Source organism: Nanorana parkeri, unplaced genomic scaffold, assembly GCF_000935625.1.
Source record: "Nanorana parkeri isolate BGI_ZX_2015 unplaced genomic scaffold, ASM93562v1 scaffold2340, whole genome shotgun sequence".
NCBI classification, from domain to species: domain Eukaryota; kingdom Metazoa; phylum Chordata; class Amphibia; order Anura; family Dicroglossidae; genus Nanorana; species Nanorana parkeri.
Window position 1 is genome coordinate 62534 of NW_017308608.1, and position 19938 is coordinate 82471.

General features: G+C 43.5%; 1 pseudogene; it reads right to left on the reverse strand.

The window, feature by feature from the left end:
* Positions 1–1216: 1216 nt before the first annotated feature.
* The window catches only part of LOC108801444, a 49716-nt pseudogene continuing 30994 nt past the window's right edge, over positions 1217–19938 (reverse strand).

Genomic DNA, 19938 nt, shown 5'->3' on the forward strand with positions numbered 1-19938 from the left:
CTCCCCCATCCACACTACATTCTCTGACAGCTCTCCTCCCCCATCCACACTACATTCTCTGACAGCTCTCCTCCCCCATCCACACTACATTCTCTGACAGCTCTCCTCCCCCATCCACACTACATTCTCTGACAGCTCTCCTCCCCCATCCACACTACATTCTCTGACAGCTCTCCTCCCCCATCCACACTACATTCTCTGACAGCTCTCCTCCCCCATCCACACTACATTCTCTGACAGCTCTCCTCCCCCATCCACACTACATTCTCTGACAGCTCTCCTCCCCCATCCACACTACATTCTCTGACAGCTCTCCTCCCCCATCCACACTACATTCTCTGACAGCTCTCCTCCCCCATCCACACTACATTCTCTGACAGCTCTCCTCCCCCATCCACACTACATTCTCTGACAGCTCTCCTCCCCCATCCACACTACATTCTCTGACAGCTCTCCTCCCCCATCCACACTACATTCTCTGACAGCTCTCCTCCCCCATCCACACTACATTCTCTGACAGCTCTCCTCCCCCATCCACACTACATTCTCTGACAGCTCTCCTCCCCCATCCACACTACATTCTCTGACAGCTCTCCTCCCCCATCCACACTACATTCTCTGACAGCTCTCCTCCCCCATCCACACTACATTCTCTGACAGCTCTCCTCCCCCATCCACACTACATTCTCTGACAGCTCTCCTCCCCCATCCACACTACATTCTCTGACAGCTCTCCTCCCCCATCCACACTACATTCTCTGACAGCTCTCCTCCCCCATCCACACTACATTCTCTGACAGCTCTCCTCCCCCATCCACACTACATTCTCTGACAGCTCTCCTCCCCCATCCACACTACATTCTCTGACAGCTCTCCTCCCCCATCCACACTACATTCTCTGACAGCTCTCCTCCCCCATCCACACTACATTCTCTGACAGCTCTCCTCCCCCATCCACACTACATTCTCTGACAGCTCTCCTCCCCCATCCACACTACATTCTCTGACAGCTCTCCTCCCCCATCCACACTACATTCTCTGACAGCTCTCCTCCCCCATCCACACTACATTCTCTGACAGCTCTCCCCCACCATCCACACTACATTCTCTGACATCTAAGCAATAAATAATATGTCACTACTGAAAGTATGAAAACTTTATCAAATAATTTGTACTTTTATTGATACATTTGTTTTATAGACTGAACAGTTCAACTTGCAAAATCCAACCCTACATTTGTCACAAAAACAGAAGCTGTATGTACTCCAAAGTCCTTTCAGGTATGGCTTTTCTGATGTTTGATAAGGCTTTCCTTCTTCGTGAAACTTTTCCCACAGTCTGAACATAAATACGGACGCTCCCCCGTGTGACTTCGCTGGTGCCTGAGAAGCTTTGCTTTGTCATTGAAACATTTCCCACACTCTGAACATGAAAAAGGACGTTCACCCGTGTGAATTCTCTTATGTTTAATAAGGTTCCCTTTGTCGTTAAAATATTTCCCGCACTCGGAACATGAAAATGGTCGCTCACCAGTGTGAGTTCTCTGATGTTTAAGAAGGTTTCCTTTATTTCCAAAATATTTTCCACACTCTGAACATGAATAGGGACGCTCACCTGTGTGAGTTCTCTTGTGTCTAAGAAGGTCCGATTTCTGAATAAAACTTTTCCCACACTCTAAGCACGAGAAAGGACGCTCACCTGTGTGAATCCTCTGGTGTTTGAGAAGGTCTCCTTTTTGAATGAAGCTTTTCCCACACTCTGAACATAAATAAGAACACTCGGATGTGTGGCTTTTCTGATGTGTAAGAAGTATTCTCTTTTCGGTGAAACTTTTCCCACATTCTGAACATGAGAAAGGGCGCTCCCCCGTGTGACTTCTCTGGTGTATAATAAGGCTTCTTTTAATAGTAAAACACTTCCCACACTCTGAACATGAGAAAGGACGTTCACCGGGAGCTCTTTGCTGTTTAACAAGTGTTCTGTTTTCAGTCAGAGATTTTCTACACACCGCACATGTCAATAAACTGTCTACTATGTGAGCTTGTCCCATAGAGGATTCCTTGAGGTTAGATGGATCTGTTGACCTCTGTCCACCCTGAGATCCCAGATACATATCTGTAGTAACAGGATGGGATTGATTAGAAGATTCCTCAAGATTAGACGGATCCATTCTTCTCTCCAATTGATAAAGTCTTTGATGTATATTATGAGTACTGGGATTCACTCTCGGAGAGTAATGTGAGAGGTCATTATAATCTGGAGGGAAAATAAGATGTCCCTCAGAGGCATTCCGGATATAGAGTCCATCTGTTGACAATCATTTTTTTGAAACATAAATATTCTTCATACATTGCATTCAGAAGTCCCATATAGTGCTGCACCACCCAACAGTTTCTCAGAGCTCTGACGTGGAAATAGGGACAATCTAAACACCAAAATATGAGTACAAACCTGATCAATGGAACAATACACGCAAATTAAAAAGAGGAATCGAGACTAAAGATAGACCTTCTTCCACCTCATTACTTGGAACAAAGATGGACCTTCATATGGTGTACAGTATCTCCTCCTCATTTGTTGGTCACATGACGTTATATTGAGGAATGGAGATGGACCTTCATATGGTGTACAGTATCTCCTCCTCATTTGTTGGGGACATGACATTACACAGTGAAATTGTTTTCTTCATTTAATGTTTATCACTTACTTGTGTCTATACGGAGAGAAGATTCCTCCTGTTTACTCTTCACAATCATCTCCCCCTCCTCCATAGACTGCTGAGCTCCACTCACCAACGTCTCTTCTTCTTCCTCTTTAACCTCAACTTTCATGTCTTCCAGTTCTTCGCCCTAAACCCCGAAGATGACCGAACAGATTTATGAGAAGGAACAAGAGATTACATAAAAGAATGTTCTCTCATTCTCTATGTTCAGTCTTGTCTACCTTATCATGGTGGGGGATGGTGAGATCCTCCTGGGTGGAATCCCGGGAATACTGAGGAGGGGGACATCTCTCTGGTGGGTTCCTCTTACTGGATCCATCTGTAGGAAACACACACACTGACTGAATACATTGTTTCTATGTGTGTATCAGAGGATGGGGGATGTAGGCGGAGCCTCCGTACTGCTCTCTCCTCTTACCCGGTGATGTGAGGGGCGGGGCATTCTCCATCACCACGTCCTTGTAGAGATCCCGGTGTCCTTCTAGATACTCCCACTCCTCCATGGAGAGATAGACAGAGACATCCTGACACCTTATAGGAACCTGACACACACAATGATACAGTCACCACCCAGACATACCCCTTGTCTGTTCCTGGATCATGTCCCAGAATTCCCGGCACCGCTCACCTCTCCCGTCAGCAGCTCCATCATCTTCTTGGTGACTTCTAGGATCTTCTTGGCCCGGTTTTCCTCTGTTGTCAGGCAGTGAGGTCGAAGCTCTGCGATGGGTAACGTCCTGTGAAGGGACCTGTTGGGTGTTAATGGCTCACTGGATGTTTTCTTCACTACTTCATAATCCTGAGTAAGGACAGAAATGAACAATTATTATTACAAACTTCCCAGAATTCTCTAGTCAGGCCATTACAGAAATAAGAGTGATGTCATGTGACCTCCCAGAATCCTCCTCACCTCTCCAGTCAGAAAGTAGATGATCTCCAGGGCGAGGTTTAATATTCGCCCACTCATGTGACTTTGGTCTTTCTCCATTCCTATTGATATGGACATGTGATTTGTATAGGCCACGCCTCCCTGTAGAGAAATAAAGAAATGTAAACACATTTACCACTGGGATAAATAATGTCTGCATAGAGTTCCTCAGAGTCCTCACACCTCAGACTGCTTCTTATACTATATTACAGACCTTCTTCATCTCATTGAACATAAACCAGTGGTTCCCTTTAAATCACAGCTCTATCCAAGCCCTCTATTGAGATGTTACTTAAAACAAGTTCCATCGTTTGGGCCAGTGGGGGTAAAATAAGCCCCATCTTTGGAGTCAGTGGGGTAAAATAAGCCCCATCGTTGGAGTCAGTGAGATAAAATAAGCCCCATCATTGGAGTCAGTGGGATAAAATAAGCCCCATCGATGGAGTCAGTGGGGTAAAATAAGCCCCATCTTTGGAGTCAGTGGGGTAAAATAAGTCCCATCAATGGAGTCAGTGGGGTAAAATAAGCCCCATCAATGGAGTCAGTGGGATAAAATAAGTCCCATCAATGGAGTCAGTGGGATAAAATAAGCCCCATCTTTGGAGCCAGTGGGGTAAAATAAGCCCCATCGTTGGAGTCAGTGGGGTAAAATAAGCCTCATCGTTGGAGCCAGTGGGGTAAAATAAGCCTCATCGTTGGAGTCAATGGGGTAAAATAAGCCTCGTCGTTAGAGTCAATGGGGTAAAATAAGCCCCATCGTTGGAGTCAATGGGGTAAAATAAGCCCCATCGTTGGAGTCAGTGGGGAAAAATAAGCCCCATCGTTGGAGTCAGTGGGGAAAAATAAGCCCCATCGTTGGAGTCAGTGGGGAAAAATAAGCCCCATCGTTGGAGTCAGTGGGGAAAAATAAGCCCCATCGTTGGAGTCAGTGGGGAAAAATAAGCCCCATCGTTGGAGTCAGTGGGGAAAAATAAGCCCCATCGTTGGAGTCAGTGGGGAAAAATAAGCCCCATCGTTGGAGTCAGTGGGGAAAAATAAGCCCCATCGTTGGAGTCAGTGGGGAAAAATAAGCCCCATCGTTGGAGTCAGTGGGGAAAAATAAGCCCCATCGTTGGAGTCAGTGGGGAAAAATAAGCCCCATCGTTGGAGTCAGTGGGGAAAAATAAGCCCCATCGTTGGAGTCAGTGGGGAAAAATAAGCCCCATCGTTGGAGTCAGTGGGGAAAAATAAGCCCCATCGTTGGAGTCAGTGGGGAAAAATAAGCCCCATCGTTGGAGTCAGTGGGGAAAAATAAGCCCCATCGTTGGAGTCAGTGGGGAAAAATAAGCCCCATCGTTGGAGTCAGTGGGGTAAAATATGCCCCATCGTTGGAGTCAGTGGGGTAAAATAGCCCCCATTGTTGGAGTCTAAAATATCGGGACTGTCCTTCAAGATCTGGGACACTCACCAACGTATCGATTGGATGGATTCATTTCTGGTCTCCTTGTATATGACCACCGGATCCTTTCTCCTAAAATGTTTGTGTGTCAACCAGTTGCTGGAGATCAAATATGGAGGATAAGGATGGACATGACGGAGGGTTACCGGGTGTACATAAAAAATAATATCTCATTACCTCCTCTGCTGCCACTTCCAACAATGTCTCCTCTCTACTTCCTCCAACTCACCCCTCACCTGGAACTTCCTGTCTGTAACTTACACCACTTCCTGTCTTTAGCTACTATTACTTCCTGTCTGTGTTTGCACCACTTCCTGTCTCTGCGTTCCATTGACAATTCTTTGGATCATCTCCTTGTGGAGGATAAAAATACTGCAGCCTACGTTGTAGTTCCATACTTTGAGCAGCTCCTGGTGCGTTCTTCAATTTCGTGGCTCGTATTACGCCAGAGTTAAAAGTCCAACGGCGAAAAAAAATTTAGGAAAATAATGTAATTTTGAATCAAAAAGTTTAATTACGTGAAATTAAATAAATGGGGAAAGAAACCCTCATGAATTGATCATTGAAATTGTTGTAGCCTGACTTGACCAGTCACTACGGAGGCTGTATACATCGCATGGTGATCATTAGGTGGTCCATGGTGACTACATGACAACCACAGAAGATTTGTTGTGTGTATTTGACGTGTAAAATACCTTATATAAGATTTCTTCCTTGTGTTGGTGGTGTTGATATAATATATGATGGTTATTTGGAGTTGAGGAACCTTTGGAACCTCCTATGTCTAGATAGATGACCACCATACTGATAACTATCATCATTCACTGTCTGGTTTCGATACATCTTCAGGAGCTTGTCTTCAATTTGAGAAGATCCAAAGACCACAATCGAGTTCCAAGAAAACACTATGATAAAAGCTGTGAATTGGAAGTTACCACAAAACCCACCCAAAAGATGTGCAGAATAAAGTGTAGACCACCCAAAGATGATGACTGAAGAAGGTTGTCTGGAGTTGAGCAACCTTCTTCATGAAGATAATGAACCTTCTTCATGGAGATAATCATCAGTATGGTGGTCATCTATCATCATCCACTGTATAGTTTTGTTACATCTTCCACTGTTGGTGTCTCATATTAAATGTAATTTGCTAAATTTTAGAAGATCCATAGAGCACAATCAAGAAGGTTATCTGGAGTTGAGGAACCTTTAGGACCTTCTTGGTCTAGATAGTTATCAGTATGGTGATCATCTAATATCCTTTATTGCCTAGTTTCGATACATCTTCAGGAGCTTGTCTTCAGTTTGAGAAGATCCAAAGACCGCAATCAAGTTCCAAGAAAACACTATGATAAAAGCTGTGAATTGGAAGTTACCACAAAACCCACCCAAAAGATGTGCAGAATAAAGTGTAGACCACCCAAAGATGATGACTGAAGAAGGTTGTCTGGAGTTGAGCAACCTTCTTCATGAAGATAATCATCAGTATTGTGGTCATCTATCATCATCATTCACTGTCTAGTTTGGATACATCTTCAGCTGTTGGTATCTCATATTAAATGTAACTTGCTAAATTTGAGAAGATCCATAAACCACAATACAGAAGGTTATCTGGAATTGAGGAACCTTTTGGACCTTCTTGGTCTAGATATTTATCAGTGTAGTGGTCATCTAATATCCTTTATTGTCTAGTTTGGATACATCTCCAGGTGATGGTGCCTCAAATTTGAGAAGATCCCTAGATGACAATAAAGTTTCAAGTAAAAACCATGACAAAAGCTGTAACTTGGAAGTTACCACTAAAGCCCACCCAAAAGATGTGCAGAATTAAGGGAAGACCACCCACAGAGGATGATATAAGAAGAAGAAAGTTAGGTGCAGTTGAGGAACCTTTTGGACCTTCCTGGTCTAGATAAATATTTGTATGGTGGTCATCTCTGTTTTCTGTTGACACTATGTTTAAACACTTCGTATGTTCATATTTGATTGTCTACCTAGCTTCACATTTAAGCACTAATAAGTTATGATGATTTCCTCTTGAGAGATCACAACACATAGTTCATTCCACCCAAGAGATTATTACCGTCTTTCCCCGAAAATAAGACACTGTCTTGTATTTTTTTGGGGTCAAAAAAACACACTAGGTCTTATTTTTTTTTTAATGTACAACAATCCAAAGTTAGTGCAAATCCAAATGAAATAATCCAAAATGGCAAAGTTAAGAATAGGGTGATCAGGGCAATCAGGGGTGCTGTAGCTTTCCAAAAGCATTTTGGTAACCAGAATGAGCGAAGCGCACTTTCATTCCTCACAGGCGGAGACCATTTGGTATCACTCCGCCTGTGACAGGAGCCGCGCTGTAGAGGAAACATCGGCTTATGCGGCTCTGCTCCCTGCGCTGCCGCCTCGCTTCCTCTAGCGCTGGCTTCGTTGGCCCCGCTGAATCTCTTCAAGTTCCACCTTATGCCACCACCGGCCCTGGGAATGGTCACAACTAGGTCTTATTTTCGGGGTAGGTCTTATATTTTAGCAATTTCCAAAAATGGTGCTAGGTCTTAATTTCGGGGTAGGTCTTATTTTCAGGGAAACAGGGTATATACAGTCAATTCCTTTTTCCAATACTGTAAAAACATCACCTTTGCGCATTTATTTACCTTACGTATTTATATCCACCACCGGGTCTTCACTCACTGTTTCCCACATTTTTTCACTCCACTTCACTTCACTCCAGTCCACTGAATGGGTTCCGTTCTGATTAGTAATCTAACTGCACATTTTTAACTAACATATGATCCGATACCCAATGACGTTTTTTTAAATGAATACCCAATGATTTTTAAACTAAATGTTATTTATTTAAGCTATTAAGCTAATATATGATTTGATATCTGATGACGTTTTTTAAATGAATACTTAATGATTTTTAAACGAAATGTTACCCCTTTTTAAGCTATTCCTCTGATGGATTGGCTGATTGTTTTGATTTAGGTTTTTGCTATCTAATATGGCCTTTATACAATTGATTTTGTATAATGGAAATATTCGACCCAGAATTATGAATTACAATCCACTAATTTCTCATATAGAATTCCATGTATAAATCTGACTTCTCATATAATTTCATTACGGATGTTTTTATGAATGGGTTCTGTTCGGATTGACAATTTAACTGCATAATTGTTTTATTTATATATGATTCGATACCCAATGACGGTCCTTTTAAATGAACACCCAATGTTTTTTTAAATGAATCCTTTGTAATTAAGCTATTCCTCCGATGTATTGGCTGATTGATCTGATTTATGTTTTCTGTTATTTAACACTGTTTTTATGTAATTGTTTTTATGGAAATATCGGACTCAGAACTATGAGTCACAATTCATTTATAATTCCTCACATAGAATCTCATGTATTAATCTGACTTCTTATGTAATTTTATTATGGATGTTTCAGTGTAAGACTTTTTTCTGCTGATTGGTTGTTCTTTAATTAGGACCAATTAGCAGAGTGCTTATATACCATCCACCTCATTGCTTTACATCTACCTTCTTTTTGAAAAAGTCACCTGACGAAACGCGTCAAAGAGGGCAGACGCTAGATTTGCACACGAGGGTTTTAACAGTTTGTTCCTGAGCTGCTTGTGCCGGCCGGATTTTTTTGCCTGTGTAAGTTACTACTTGTAATAAAGCTAAATGTTTTTGCACGCTACACTATGAGGGCTCTCTCCTTTTTTTATCTTTGAAATATTGCGGGACCACGGCAAGGAGTTTCGTTTGACACTGCGCCTGAGACGATCCGGCTTCACTTCTGGGATACTGCCGGCGCTACAAGGGAGAAAAGCCAAACACTCACCTTGCAGGGACTGAGAGTAAAAACAACTGGGTCCAAGTTTGAAAGCACGATTGCAGGCTCCAGTGTCACTAACTAAAAGCCTTCGATCCAACTCCATTTGGTGAGTACCCACCCAAGAGGGGGCTGTGGGACCACCGCTACGAAATATATACCACCATCAATATATATCACTAACAACTTCCTTTGTACACGTTTTTTACGTTTATTTTTCGATGACCAATTTTCTAATATATATTTTTTGCACGGATCGTTTATATATTGTGACCTATTCGAGGTCTTTACACAGTGGTTGAAAATGTTTTATTGTCCCAATCATTTTCTGTTTTTCCACAGCACTATTGTACTATTAATTTTATTTTTAATTTATATATTTTTTTATGATTCTATGTAAGACATATCACTTGTTTTAGAGCTAGACCGCCTAAACCTAAAATTTCACTATATCACTTGGTTATACTAAGTTTCATATTAGTTACACCTTTAGCGCTTTGATATATATTTTTCTCGACTGTTGATAGGATTCTTCTATCCACTTTTTAGAGCTGCTTTAGGTCTTAATTTATTATACATTTCCACTTTAGTCTCCTTTCCAGAAGCGCGGATTATCTATTTTTCATAATATCCTTTATTGTCTAGGTTGGATACATCTTCAGGTGTCGGTGCTTCAAATTTGAGAAGATCCAAGGACCACAATAAAGTTCAAAAATAAAAACCATGACAAAAACTGTGAATTGGAAATTATCACTAAAGACCACCCAAAAGATGATGACAGAAGAAGGTTATCTGGAGTTGAGGAACCTTTTGAACCTTCTTCATTGAGATAATCATGAGTATGGTGGCCATCTATCATCATTCACTGTCTAGTTTTGTTACATCTTCAACTGTTGTTGTCTCATATTAAATGTAATTTGCTAAATTTGAGAAGATCACAATCAAGAAGGTTATCTGGAGTTGAGGAACCTTTTGGACCTTCTTGGTCCAGATAGTTATCAGTATGGTGATCATATAATATCCTTTATTGTCTAGTTTGGATACATCTTCAGGTGATGGTGCCTCAAATTTGAGAAGATCCAAAGGCCACAATCAAGTTCCAAGAAAACACTATGACAAAAGCTGTGAGTTGGAAGATACCACAAAACCCACCCAAAAGAAGTGCAGAATTAGGGTAGACCACACAAAGATGATGACAGAAGAAGGTTATCTGGAGTTGAGGAACCTTTTGGACCTTCTTGGTTTAGATAATTATCAGTGTAGGACTCTCTATGAACTGAGCTAATTCCCATCACCAATGGATGGCTCTCTATGAACCGAGCTCATTCCCATCACCAATGATGAACCGAGCTCTATGAACCGAGCTCATTCCCATCACCAATGGAGGAATCTCTATGAACTGAGCTCATTCCCATCACCAATGGATGACTCTCTATGAACCGAGCTCATTCCCATCACCAATGGAGGACTCTCTATGAACCGAGCTCATTCCCATCACCAATGGATGACTCTCTATGAACCGAGCTCATTCCCATCACCAATGGAGGACTCTCTATGAACCGAGCTCATTCCCATCACCAATGGAGGAATCTCTATGAACCAAGCTCATTCCCATCACCAATGGAGGACTCTCTATGAACCGAGCTCATTCCCATCACCAATGGATGACTCTCTATGAACCGAGCTCATTCCCATCACCAATGGAGGACTCTCTATGATCTGAGCTCATTCCAATCACCAATGGAGGACTCTCTATGAACCGAGCTCATTCCAATCACCAATGGAGGACTCGGTTTCTGTTTGGAGAAGAATGAACACAATAACCGAAGCTTTCATCTAAATCAAATTTTATACATTTGAGTTAAATATAAAAATATATAAAATCTTTAAATATTGGCTTTTTTTGTTGTCCAATTACAAGCCGGCATCTTCAATAAAGGAAAACAAGGAGCAAGATAAAAGAGCCTTAAAGGGACCCTGTCCGCCGATCAATCATTTCAACAACAACCTTCCTCGAATATTATTTGGGAATTCCCCTTATTTCCTGCATGTTATTTACCTGTAACACCCACTTCATGTAGACGTCCAAAAGCCTTGGGACTGGTGCTGGGTGCCGCCATCTTGGATGTGATGTCAGTAGCCCAGCAAACTCAAAGCCATCCCTTAAGTGAACCTCTCTAGTTTTCTCCTTCACTCCTTGCCAGGTGAGATTAGGTAAATGAGGGGCGGGGCTGAGGAGCTGATCCAGCACGGGCAGTAATTAGACACTCCCAACAGAGGAGAGGGGGCAGGAGGAAGGAAAGGAGTGTGGCTTCTAATTTAAACACACACAAGGTGTTTCTAAGCCGTTTGAAATCTTGTTCCTCTTCGGCATTAATATCTGATCACAAAGTGGTCAAAGTCAGCCAATCACGAGTAAAAGGGCTGTGTGGGGGTGTGTCTTATACACCAGCAAGCCTTCTCTATGTTATAGGTTTTGGATTATGAAGAAAGCAAAATAACAAATAGAGACACCCCAAACAGGGAGGGAAGGGAGGCAAGAAGAGAGCCAGGCAGATCTCATAACTGAAATGTCTAAGACATTGCAGAAGCCCACCAGACTCACCTTTAAAAATAATTTCTAGCATATATATTTTTTGGACCGACCTAAACCACACCCTTAACTGTCCCACTGCATTAGTCAACAGAATCAGTGCGTACTCTGATGTCGAATTAGGTTTCCTTTATGTGTGAAACATTTCCCACACTCTGAGCACGAATAAGGACGCTCGCCCGTGTGAATCCTTTGGTGATAAAGGAGGCTTCCTTTCTGAGTGAAACTTTTCCCGCATTCGGAACAGGAAAAAGGACGCTCGCCCGTGTGGCTTCTTAGGTGAGCAAGTAGCTTGCCTTTGACGCTGAAAGACTTCCCGCAGTCTGAACAAGAAAAGGGGCATTCGCCAGTGTGGCTTCTGCGGTGTGTGAGAAGGCTTCCTTTCTGAGTGTAACCTTTCCCACACTCTGGGCATGAATAAGGACGTTCGCCGGTGTGACTTCTCTGGTGGGTAACAAGGGCTCTTTTCTCAGTGAAACTTTTCCCGCACTCCGAACATGAATAAGAATTCTCTTTCCTGTGAGTTCTCCTGTGTGCATCAAGGTCACACTTTTTAGAGAAAGACTTCCCGCACTCTGAACAAGCAAAGGTCACACTTGTGTGAGTTCTGAGATGTATAAGAAGTTCAGATTTCAGACTGAATGATTTTCTGCACCCCAAACATGACAATGAACGCTTTCCTGTGTGATCTCCTTCATGGCTTAGAGGAGATTCCTCGGGATTAGACAGATCCATTGATGACTCTGAATGGGAAGGTCTGTGATGTCCATTATGAGTAATGGGATTCACTCCTGTTGTGTTTCTTGAAACATTATCTTCTGACTTACAATCAGCAGATAATATAAGATGTCTCTCCGAGGTATTCCCGACATCACATCCATCTGCTGGAGAGAAATTATTACACACGTCAGTAATCAGAGTCATGTATGTTAGTCTAGAAGTCATCACAGAGCTCTGGCATGGAATTGGGTCCAATTGTAACCCCAAAATATGAAAACCAACCAGATAAAGGAGACAAAACCCCCAAAACACCTCTGACCCCCCGGAGACCATTGTACTGTTCATTCATGACTGCTATGGGGGGATGGAGATGGACCTTCATATGGTGTTCAGTATCTCCTCCTCATTTGTTGGTCACATGACGTTATATTGGGGAATGGAGATGGACCTTCATATGGTGTACAGTATCTCCTCCTCATTTGTTGGTCACATGACGTTATATTTAAACTACCCCTGCAACAATGTAAACATACTTTATACTCCTAGAAGATAACTGTCTCTACATTTAGTGTTTATGACTTACTTGTATCCATATGTAGAGAAGATTCCTCCTGTTTACTTCTCACAATTATCTCCTCCTCCTCCATAGACTGCTGAGCTCCACTCACCAACGTCTCTTCTTCTTCATCTTTAATCTCAACTTTGATGTCTTCCAGTTCTTCATCCTAAATCCCAAAGATTATAAAACACATTTATAAAAAGGAACTAAGTATGTCTTATATCTACACGCTTTGTCCCACCTACCTGATCATGGTGAGGGATGGTGAGATCTTCCTGGGTGGAGTCCTGGGAATACAGAGGACGGGGACATCTCTCTGGGGGGTTCCTCTTACTGGATCCATCTGTAGGAGACACACACACTGACTGAATACATTGTCTCTATGTGTGTATCAGATGATGGGGGATCTAGGTGGACCCTCCCTACTGCTCTCTCCTCTTACCCGGTGATGTGAGGGGCGGGGCATTCTCCATCACCACGTCCTTTTAGAGATCCCGGTGTCCTTCTAGATACTCCCACTCCTCCATGGAGGGGGCCAAATATCTCGCCACCTTCGGGGTATAATCAGGACCCTACAGGAGCAAAGAACAGCACCGTGTCTTTCAGCACATGCCCACCATTGGAGAAACATAACATAGAAGCGGACCCGCGATGTCTCATGGCTGGACCCAAGACCCAGAGGAAAAAAAGATACGTATACTGATCTCTAAAAAATAAAACCGGGTGGAGCTGAAAACAAAGCGGGAGAAGGAGAGCAAAAAACTAAAATAAAAGAATGTCTACTGGGAATCATTTGTGTTCTATACAGTGAGTCCCACCTACCTGGTGATGGTGGGGGATGGTGAGATCTTCCTGGGTGGGGTCCCGGGAATACAGGGGGCGGGAACATCTCTCTGGTGGGTTCCTCTTACTGGATCCATCTGTAGGAGACACACACACTGACTGAATACATTGTCTCTATGTGTGTATCAGATGATGGGGGATGTAGGCGGAGCCTCCGTACTGCTCTCTCCTCTTACCCGGTGATGTGAGGGGCGGGGCATTCTCCATCACCACGTCCTTGTAGAGATCCTGGTGTCCTTCTAGATACTCCCACTCCTCCATGGAGAGATAGACAGAGACATCCTGACACCTTATAGGAACCTGACACACACAATGATACCGTCACCATCCAGACACATCCCTTGTCTGTTCCTGGATCATGTCCCAGAATTCCCGGCACCGCTCACCTCTCCACTCAACAGCTCAATCATCTTCTGTACAACTTCTAGAATCTTCCTTTTCTTGCTTGCTTCAGGAATCAGGAATTGGGGTGAAGGCTCGGATATGATGCTCAGTCTCTCTTTCAGCCTGGAGGACACATGGCGACTTCTTTTCATAATCAGCGAGCAGTCCTGCGTTATACACCCATAGAAAATATTACAACCCGCCTCACTTATTTGGTCAGATTTTTTTTTATTTTATTGAGATCAGAGTGATGTCATGTGACCTCCCAGAATCCTCCTCACCCCTCCGGTCAGGTCTGTGTCTTATGAATAGAGATCAGAGTGATGTCATGTGACCTCCCAGAATCCTCCTCACCCCTCCGGTCAGGTCTGCGTTTTATGAATAGAGATCAGAGTGACGTCATGTGACCTCCCAGAATCCTCCTCACCCCTCCGGTCAGGTCTGCGTTTTATGAATAGAGATCAGTGTGATGTCATGTGACCTCCCAGAATCCTCCTCACCCCTCCGCTCAGGTCTGCGTTTTATGAATAGAGATCAGAGTGATGTCATGTGACCTCCCAGAATCCTCCTCACCCCTCCGGTCAGGTCTGCGTTTTATGAATAGAGATCAGAGTGATGTCATGTGACCTCCCAGAATCCTCCTCACCTCTCCGGTCAGCAGGTAGATGATCTCCAGGGCGAGGTCCAATATCTTGTCAGTCATGTGACTCGGCTCCTTGTTCATGCTCGTTGATGTGATCATGTGATCCATAGAAGACTCTGATCCCTGTAAACAGATAATATGCCGCCCTCGCTGATCATTATAACCGACAGGAAAGTTGGGATTTCTATAAAAGCTCAACTTTATCCAAACGCTTTGATTTCATACTTGGAAGGAGTGAGGGAAGCTTAGAACTCTGTGACTGTATTTAGCAGCATCTGCTTGAGATAGAAGATGTCACAAAAAATATGGAGGACGAGGATGGACATGATAAGCAGTTACAAAATCTAAAACAATGTCTTATTACCTCCTCTGCTGCCAGTTCCAGCAATGTCTCCTCTCTACTTCCTCCCACCTCACTCACTTCCTGTTTATATTCCTATGTCACTTCCTGTCTGTACCAACATCACTTCCTGTTTATTCTGCTATGTCACTTCCTGCCTGCATGTTACACCACTTCCTCTCTGTCCGTTCCACACTGTAAGCAAGCTCACCATCTTGTGCTGGATATAAATACTGCCACCTACGTTATATTTTAAAAAAATTTCCACACCACCTCATTGTCTATTTTTCTACTATATTACCTATATGATTCCGATAAAATCCGGGGGAAAAACCAACAATTTGATAGTATATCTTTAAAGTACTACATGTCATGTTGGGTTGGGTTGGGGATAAGGACGGACTAGTAGCACTGAGCATATTAATTCTAATTTTCTTTCTGTATAGGTCAACTTAAACAATATTGTTTTGCTTCCTTCATCCCGAAGAGAATTTGTTGGGTGAAGCGCGTCGGTGAGTGAAGTCCAAGGTTGGGCTTGATGTACGGTCCGGTACAATGAAGCTTGCAGGAAAATCTCACTGATGTGACCGTGGTATTTCCTGGAGGGCAAGTAGTGGCCAGCCTGGGCTTGGTCTGAACCAACAAGTCTTGAGCGGATTCTCCAGCGGGTAGAAACCAAGTTTCCAAAGACAATTACGGCTTACTAGCTTTGAGCCGCTGCACATGGGAGGAAGAGTGAGAGGTACATGTCCCATGGTTGTAGTATGGGGTTCTTTGGTGGGCCTCAAATGCTTGGTAGTGGCTGCACTTCCACCTAAAAGAGACACCTACGTAGGGCAGAAGTAGGCTTTGGAGAAGTTGATGAGAACAAAACAAAGAACAGAGGCGCCACCCAATGAAGAAGAGTCCACAGGAGTCTTTATTGGTAAGAGTAATGAAAGGTGCACACTTAGGTGACGCCTCCTTTGTTCTCTACTTGCCATAGAGTGATGTCAACATTTGGCCATTATTGAAGACCCACCAAGCACCCCCAACGCTTTCGAGAGTCTATCTATCGGGCATTCGTGGTAGTGGTGCCACTTATCTACAGAGCACGTACCCGCACTACCCCACCACATTCTTCTGATCTCTGCAATCCTCTACATGGGCCGCCGTAAAAAAAATCAAATCGGGAATGAATGTGCGAGGGAAGGATAGGCAGCTCTCATCAGATCCGGTCTCTTCCAGAGTTTTACATTGCAATGATGAAAGGTCTCTGGAACACACATCGGGGTGACTTCAATAAAACCCGTACAACACTTTTCTGGTGGTGTGGCCCTTTAAAACGACCTGCGCCTAATTGATAAGGATTAGGAAATGTCCCACCATCGGAGTCTCCAAGACATAGACGACGCCAAGAGAAGACTTGACCCATCAGACTTCACCTATAAATGAAATATCACTGATCCCGGGATGAAGCCCTTTATAAAGGATTTTATGCTCCAGTTCTATGGACGGAACAGTTCCACCTGCTAAATTCCATCATACGAAAGAATGAGCAGCAACATTCTCTCTGATGTCTAATTAGACTTCTCTTATCTGTAAAACCTTTCCCGCACTCCACATATGAAGAGGTCTCTCACTGGTGTGATTTCTCTGGTGTTTAACAAGACTTCCTTTCTGAATGAAACTTTTCCCACACTCTCAACATGAGGAAGGACGCTCACCTGTGTGAATTCTCTGATGTCTAACAAAGGCTTGATTATGTGCAAAAGATTTCCCACACTCTGAACATGAATAAGGACGCTCCCCTGTGTGAGTTCTCAGGTGTGCAGCAACACTTCCTTTTCGAGTGAAACTTTTCCCACACTCTGAACACGAATAAGGACGCTCACCCGTGTGAATTCTCTTATGATTACGAAGATCTCCTTTTATAGTGAAAGATTTCCCGCACTCTGAACAAGAATAAGGACGCACACCTGTGTGAAATCTCTGGTGTGTACTAAGGTATGCTTTCTTGTTGAAACTTTTCCCACACTCTGAACATGAAAAAGGACGCTCACCCGTGTGAATCTTCTGGTGTATAAGAAGATGACCTTTCTCAGCAAAAGATTTCCCGCACTCTGAGCATAAATAAGGACGCTCACCCGTGTGACTTCTCTGGTGTTTAAGAAGTTTTTCTTTCCAAGGGAAACATTTCCCGCAGTCTGAACATGAAAAAGGACGCTCACCTGTGTGAATCCTCTGGTGTGTGGCTAGGTGTCCTTTCTGAGGGAAACTTTTCCCGCACTCTGAACATGAAAAAGGACGCTCACCTGTGTGAATCCTCTGGTGTTGAACAAGTACTGCTTTATGAGTGAAACATTTCCCGCAGTGTGAGCATGAATAGGGACGCTCACCCGTGTGAATTCGCTGGTGTTGCACAAGTACTGCTTTTTGAATGAAAGCTTTCCCACACTCTGAACATGAATAAGGACGCTCACACGTGTGAATTTTCTGGTGTAAAACAAGACCAGATTTCCGTGCAAAACTTTTCCCGCACTCTGAACAGAAAAAAGTCAGCTCACTTCTGTGAATTCTCTGGTGTACAGCAAGGTTTCCTTTCTGAATGAAACCTTTCCCACACTTTGAACACGAAAAAGGACGCTCAACGGTGTGACTTTTCTGCTGTTTAAGAAGGTTTCTGTCTTTAGTAAAAGATTTCTCAAACACTGAAGAGAACAGATTCACTCCTGGAGAATCCTGTGTGATGACATTATCTTCTGACTTACAATCAGCAGATAATATAAGATGTCTCTCCGAGGTATTCCTGACATCACATCCATCTGCTGTAGAGAAATCATTACACACGTCAGTAATCAGAGTCATGTATGTTGGTCTAGAAGTCATCACAGAGCTCTGGCATGGAATTGGGTCCAATTGTAACACCAAAATATGAAAACCAACCAGATAAAGGAGACAAAACCCCCAAAACACCTCTGACCCCCCGGAGACCATTGTACTGTTCATTCATGACCGCTATGGGGGAATGGAGATGGACCTTCATATGGTGTACAGTATCTCCTCCTCATTTGTTGGTCACATGACGTTATATTGAGGAATGGAGATGGACCTTCATATGGTGTACAGTATCTCCTCCTCATTTGTTGGTCACATGACGTTATATTGAGGAATGGAGATGGACCTTCATATGGTGTACAGTATCTCCTCCTCATTTGTTGGTCACATGACGTTATATTGAGGAATGGAGATGGACCTTCATATGGTGTACAGTATCTCCTCCTCATTTGTTGGTCACATGACGTTATATTGAGGAATGGAGATGGACCTTCATATGGTGTACAGTATCTCCTCCTCATTTGTTGGTCACATGACGTTATATTGAGGAATGGAGATGGACCTTCATATGGTGTACAGTATCTCCTCCTCATTTGTTGGTCACATGACGTTATATTGAGGAATGGAGATGGACCTTCATATGGTGTACAGTATCTCCTCCTCATTTGTTGGTCACATGACGTTATATTGAGGAATGGAGATGGACCTTCATATGGTGTCCAGTATCTCCTCCTCATTTGTTGGTCACATGACGTTATATTGAGGAATGGAGATGGACCTTCATATGGTGTACAGTATCTCCTCCTCATTTGTTGGTCACATGACGTTATATTGAGGAATGGAGATGGACCTTCATATGGTGTACAGTATCTCCTCCTCATTTGTTGGTCACATGACGTTATATTGAGGAATGGAGATGGACCTTCATATGGTGTACAGTATCTCCTCCTCATTTGTTGGTCACATGACGTTATATTGAGGAATGGAGATACTCAGAAGTGACATAGAACTGTGACCTGTTCCCTCCATAGTGTCTGTTACTTACTTGTGTTGATCGGTAGAGAAATGTCATCCTGATCACTTTTCATCATCATCCCGACCTCCTCCGTGGACGGCCGGTCACCCCCCACATACGTCTCCACTTCTTCCTCTTTAACCTCAGCTTTTATATTGTTCCGTTCTTCACCCTAAACCCCAAAATAATAGAAAACATCTCATAAAGCTGAACTCCGGGGAGATAGAAAAGGAATGCCCTGCACATTTCAGAGTAGGTGACGTGCCTATATCCTGTGAGCCCAAGGGGCCAAAGATCTCGCCACCTTCGGGGTATAATCAGGACCCTACAGGAGCAAAGAACAGCACCGTGTCTTTCAGCACATGCCCACCATTGGAGAAACATAACATAGAAGCGGACCCGCGGTGTCTCATGGCTGGACCCAAGACCCAGAGGAAAAAAAGATACGTATACTGATCTCTAAAAAATAAAACCGGGTGGAGCTGAAAACAAAGCGGGAGAAGGAGAGCAAAAAACTAAAATAAAAGAATGTCTACTGGGAATCATTTGTGTTCTATACAGTGAGTCCCACCTACCTGATCATGGTGGGGGACGGTGAGATCTTCCTGGGTGGGATCCCGGGAATTCTGGGGGCGGGGACATCTCTCTGGTGGGTTCCTCTTACTGGATCCATCTGTAGGAAACACACACACTGACTGAATACATTGTTTCTATGTGTGTATCAGATGATGGGGGATCTAGGTGGACCCTCCGTACTGCTCTCTCCTCTTACCCGGTGATGTGAGGGGCGGCTCATTCTCCATCACGACGTCCTTGTAGAGATCCCGGTGTCCTTCTAGATACTCCCACTCCTCCTGTTTATACTCTTACATCACTTCCTGTCTGGGCGATCCGCGTGAGATCACCGCCGTGTGTTGAATATAAATACTGCAGTTTGTATTATGTTTCAGTATTATTTATCGCCTGAACCCGAATACCAAAATGAAGCGACTTTCCGTCCCGAAAAACGAAAAATCCAAAACGAAATGAACCGAAACACAGTTTTTTTTGCCGGCTCACATGTCTAACATGCGTAGTTGCCGACTGTCCAGGAATA